Source organism: Salvia miltiorrhiza, chromosome 4 (assembly GCF_028751815.1).
Source record: "Salvia miltiorrhiza cultivar Shanhuang (shh) chromosome 4, IMPLAD_Smil_shh, whole genome shotgun sequence".
Lineage (NCBI taxonomy): Eukaryota > Viridiplantae > Streptophyta > Magnoliopsida > Lamiales > Lamiaceae > Salvia > Salvia miltiorrhiza.
Window position 1 is genome coordinate 9,551,314 of NC_080390.1, and position 6,000 is coordinate 9,557,313.

At 39.9% G+C, this 6,000-nt stretch overlaps 1 long non-coding RNA gene across 1 annotated transcript; it reads left to right on the plus strand.

Annotated features, from left to right (window-relative positions):
- The first annotated feature begins 3,588 nt into the window (after positions 1 to 3,588).
- LOC131022627 (uncharacterized) lies at positions 3,589 to 5,338 on the plus strand. Its single transcript, XR_009101367.1, has 2 exons — positions 3,589 to 3,701; positions 4,775 to 5,338. It is a non-coding gene; the product is annotated as an uncharacterized LOC131022627 (long non-coding RNA).
- Positions 5,339 to 6,000: the final 662 nt, after the last annotated feature.

Below are 6,000 nucleotides of genomic sequence, written 5' to 3' on the forward strand. Positions count from 1 at the left end.
ATTCTTATGTATTAATGAACTCTGGGGATACATGTCTTCATACATGTAATCAGAACCTTATTCCGCTGCGTACTCAGAAGTTTTATGTTATTTTGGCTAAGTCGGAATTATCCGAACTTACTAGTATATTTGAGTCAATACGACTAAACCACCATTATATTATAAATATTCCTTCTGTTAACAATGGTTAGATACTACCCTTCCTTGTTTAATTATTCCCCTTTCTACCCCGCTTCTAATCTCCCTTCCTTAGTCACGGTTTTTCCTGCTTAATTATCCTTAATTAAGGGCCGGTCGTGACAGGAGTAACCTTAGGGAAGGTTTCTCTCTGACTTCTGACTTTCCCCCTTTTTGGCAACATCAAAAAGAGAGCTGACGATGGAGGCTATGATCGGATGGGACTTCAGCTCCGATTCCCAAGCATTTGTGGGAGAGCTTGGAAATGGAGAATTGATCCCGAGATGCAGAAGGAAGAGGACGCCAGTGGAGAGGTGGAGAGATGAGAAGAAAGACGGAGAAGCGATGGAGACTGAGAGATGAAGAAGGGCAGGGTGAAGGAAAGGAAAGTATGCATAGCATGTTAGAGATAAACATGAGATGCACCCGCATCCCCCCATGCACCCGGCTTGGACAAGGAAATGGTTAGGCGCGTGCTTTGCACCGCCCAATCAGAAAATTCCACCATTAAAAAAAATAAAAAATAAAAAAACGGTAATAAAATTTGAACCGTTCAAACGACTTTTTGAGCCCTTTTCTATTTTAAAAAAAAAATATTTCACTTTCTACCTCTATAAACAACAACTCATTTTATTTCATTTTCAAACAATTCTCTACACTTTTTTCCTACTTTTGTTTGTAAAAGTTCTTTCACCTCAAATATGGATGAAAATTTCTCGCAATGATGGAACACTCACCCACAAAATCCATCCTCCGGCAATTTTTCGGGCGGAGCATTCTCGCCTTTCTCGCAAGAATCTTTCTCGGCTCCTTGCACGGGTCTTGAAGGCATCAATTTGAATTTGGACGAGACAGCGGAAGCTCCGGCAGCTAGGGCAACAGCAGGGGATCCCAAAGTGAAGGAGATATCGGTGCCATCGTCCACCAAACAACGAGGTGGATACACTCCGGCCGAGACGACACTCATTTTTCAACTATATGCGGAGGTAACATGCGACTCCGTCAAAGGAGACGACCAAAGTGGAGCTATGTATTGGAGTGCAATCGTTAAAAAGTACAACATGCAACGACCATTCAATACCATTCCACGCGACGTTAGGCAAATAAAGTCTCATTTCCAACGAGTTCAAAAAGATGTAAAGCTGTGGGAGTCAGCATATGACAAGTGCTGAAGGAGCTTCGGCATGAGCGATGAACAAATCATTGCTCAAGCCGAGACGATGTACTCTGCCGAGCATGGTAAATGTTCAAGTATCAACATGCTTGGATGGTGCTGCGCGAAACTCCAAAGTTCGCGTCCATTGGCGAGGATGTCCACTCCTCAAAGCGTTCAAAGGGCTCAGCCGGAGGCTACACAACCACCGAGCGAGCCAAACATCTCTACACGGCCCCAAGGCCAAAAGGTGACGAAAAAGGACAAGGGAAAAGGCAAAAATGTGGAATCGTCGTCGGAGCAAATCCGCGCAGTGGAAGCCATGGAAAATATGGTCACGGTTATGGCCATTTTCTCCCAAACCTAGCGCGACATTGTGGATAGCATGCTCTTGGGTAAAGATACATCCCAAATGAATGCCGACGAGTTGGCGTTTCTCTATCCCTCTTGCTTTCTCTTTCCTCCACGCATCTTGTCAAATTTGTGTGTATCGTGAAGAAGAAGAAATAGCAGAGCTAAGAAAAGAGAAGTGTGTTTATTTCTTTCACCAAAACTTACACACTAAGAGCATCCGTAATAGAGAGTCAACCTGGGCTCTTAAAACTGGTCCCCGCCATTTAAGACCATTTAAGAGCCCACTCCCAATAGTGGGAAAGCCTCTGTAATACACCGAACCTTTTTAATTTATTTATAATTTGCTTATTATATATTAAAAATGTTTATACTTAAATTAATTATTTTATGACTTCACTAAAATTAACGGATTTGATTTTTAAATGTTTTACAGGTTGTCCGACTTAGAGCGAGGATCCGCCCCTAGAAAAATTTAATTTTGCGTATAAATAAATTCTAGAACAGTAAGATTGATGAAATGAAATTCTTGATAATTCTAGAATATGCTAGGTTAGATTAAAGGAATTAAGTCTTATTTAAAAAAGGGTTAATGCCGTGAAAAACCATGAACTTTGGAGCGATTTCCAAACTTTCCATGAACTATTTTTTTTATCAAATTTTCCATGAACTTAAACACTCGAACAATTTTTCCATGATTTTCAAAAATCCCCAAATTGAATGCTGACATGGCATTTTTAAGTGACCTGAAAAGTGACATGGCGTCACCGGCGGTGAATCAAAACGACGTTGTTTAGTTAGGAGTAAAACGACGTCGTTTTGAATCTGAACCCCCCCTCTCTCTCTCTCAGGTGGTGGCCGAGCTCGCCGAAGTGCAGATTTTCGCCGGAGTCTAAATGAAGCAAACTCGCCAGAGTCCAAACGAAGCAAACGAGTGCAGATTTTCGCTGGAGGGGCAGGTCTGGTGTGGTGGTGGGGGAAGGCAGCGGAGGGGCGGGCAGATGGCTGCGCCGCCGTTACAGCTTCTACTCCCATCTCTCGATCTCTCTCTTTTCTCAATTTCTCAATTCAGGAGCACACTCACATAATTTCTCAATGACAGAATTCGTAAAGTTATACATCCATATCTCGATCTCTCTTCTCAATTTCTCAATTTAGGAGCATACCCATACAATAAATCTCTAATTTGGGGGAAGAGGATGGCAGATCTGATTTTTGGGGGAGGACAACGGAGGGGTGCGGCGAATCTGCGGAGGTTGTTGGGGGAAGAAGAAGTCGGCGAATCTGGTGTGGTGGGGGGGAAGGCAGTGGAGGGGCGGGCAGATGGTTGCACTGCCGTTAATGGTGGTGGAGGAGACTGGATTGATGCGAGCCTAAAATTGAAGATGATGAAGAGTTCCAGAGCTGACTAAGCCTTGCCAGAGTGCAGAGCTGCCAGAGGCAGCTCTGCCGACTCAGCTCTGCCCCGACTCTACAACTCAGCTATGCCGACCCCCCACTACGTGCCACATCAGCTCGGTATTACCACGTAGGCGACAGGTCAACTTGGTATTACCACGTAAGCGACACGTCAGCTCGGAGCTTCACCGGAGCAAAAAGCATGGAAAAATTGTTCAACCCCTTAAGTTCATGGAAAATTTGGAAATGGGGCCAAAGTTTATGGTTCTTCACGGCATTAACCCTTTAAAAAATGAAAATATCTAAGATTTATTTTGTAATAAATAATATCAATAAATTGATATTCTAGAATTTGCTTTTAAGAAATATCTAAGATTTATTAGTGAAAAATAGGAATAAAGAATTTGAATATCTAAGATTTTTTCTTAAATAATTAACAATTTAAATATCTAGATTATTTTAATTGTAATACTTAAATATAAATATAGATGGGGGGTTTAATCATTCCTAAGCTAAAAAGAAAATAGTGCAGAAAACTCTCTCTCTCTCTCTCCAATTTCTGTGCGTTCTTCACTTTTCTCTCATCCCTCTCTTTGTCTTCGAATCCCAGTAGCAAACTAAGGTAATTTCTCCTAATCTTTTTCTTGTTTCTTCAATTTTGATTGTTGGAGTTCGTAAGGTTTTGCACTTCTCTTCCATTCTCGTTCTTGTTTGATGGCTATGGGCATTATATATGGAGGTTGATGGGCTGAGGTTTAGTTGTGTGAGGGAGGAGGAGAGGTCGCCGGCGTGCATCACCGGCGGCGGTGGCGTGGTAGCTGCCGCCATTTTTTTTTTTTTATGTTTTGTCTCCCTGTTTTTTTTACAGCAGCAGGATCGTATCTTGTGGACCGTTTTTCATCTGTTTTCTTTCATCAAACCCCATCAATATAGGTACCATTGGAAAGCTATCGTCGTTGGCTTTCCAACGGTACCTTCGGATCGTCAATCCGACACCAGACGACGGAGTTATGAGCCAATCAAGTCAGGGTGTCGAGTCTGTGCAGGATTGTCTCCGCGCGAGTTTGAGACTATTTTCCGGCGTCAAATCGACGCCGTAAGGAAGAAAGAGTTTAGGTGTTTTGTAGTTCATGTCGTAGAGTTTCAAACCATAGTTTCTCTTCCGAAAATCGAAGGTCGATTTGGCCGGAATGGACATCGAGAAGTAGCTCCATAGGTGTTGAATATGAGATCTAACGTATGCTTATTTTGATTTTTACTTATGATTTTTTATGATTAACTTGCTGAACCTGATATTATTTTATTAAGACTTAATACTCGAGTAAATTGTATAAGAAGCTCGTCTCTAAGCTCTAAGTAAATAATTAAATCGTTAGCTCATAATGTTCTTAACTAGGATATGGAATAATTGTAAGATTATATGAAAGTCTAAAATCTTTTTCACTTGATAATTGGTGTAGATGTATTTGATAAGTTTAGTTTAACATAGTATTGCTAGTAATTGAATTGTTATATTATAACGGTTTAATTATATTAGAGTAGAAATTCCTTATGTTTCTAAGATTTGGGCATCTTAAAGCTTTAAATGTATTGTTTTAAAACGATCTAAATTTATAGAGATGTTGTGAAATTGAGTTTAACGCCATCACACTTATTCAAGAAAAAAGTAACAACTAAGTCTAAAATTTTTTCAAGTGCTAGGAGCGGCGCATCCAAGGCTTCAGGAGGACAACCGAAGCAAACTTGAAGAGGTTTGAATTTAATCGCTTAAGATGAGGTTTTTATCTGTAAGCATAAATTGTTTCATGATTATAATCATTGTTGTGTCGTGCGTCATTCATATGAACTGATGGGCCCACAAAGAGTCAGATCCACAAGGGATCAAAGAGCTTAACGGCCCACAAGGGGTCAGGTCCACAAGGGACCGAGACTAGTCTCACAAAATGTCAGCTAAGTGAAAAGAAGAATTCAATATGTTATGATTCATTATACAATTGGTTATAACTGCTTGCAGCGTTTACCCCACTGAGTGTGTTTGCATACTCATACCCTATTGTTTATGTTTCTTTCTCCGGTTAAAGAGTTAGCGGCGAGACGATAGACATGGAGCTCCACACTCTCCCGTTCTATTATATGATGAAGTATTATATATTGCTATTTTTGGTAAATATATTTTGCTACTGGCTAACTTAGTCTCTTCTAATTTTGGTGGTCGAGACCTTATATATATTGGTTTATGATTATGCATTTTGATGACAACTGTGACCGAATATATATATGTTTTGCTTATCGTATGTGTAGTTAGGGGTAGGAAGATAGGGTTCGGGTATAGGGTACCCGATTATCCGACCCGAAAAAATCGGGTATCGGGTACCTTTGTAGGCAATTAAATTTATAGCCTATTAAATCCTACCATATGGAAATTACAAATTAAATATGAAATTATATATTTTATTTTATATTTTGGAATTAAATTAAATATAATTCCAAGATTAAATAAATATATAATTAATATTTGATTATGTGGATTTATTGACCAATCAGAAATTGACATGTGGAATATCTACATAAAATATTAAATATTTTATGTAGATAAATATAAATATTGAGAAACCAATCAAATCGCGCCACCTCAGCCCTAAAAGCCCAATATGACAGGCCAAAGCCCATAGCCCACTCCATTGTTCACCTATAAATATGGGTCATTTGTGGAGTCAAAAGAGAGAGAAATCATTTTGAGAGCTCAAGCATTGAAGGAGTAATTCTCTACGACGAAGTCATCTCCAACAATCAAGGCGTTCTACAAGGAAGTCAACGAGTTCTTCATCAAATTCATCCAAGTCAACGTTTGATTCAGAAATAAGGTGCAAGCCCCTGGATTGACGTTATCAAATCAAATTCAAGCAAACATTCAAATCAAA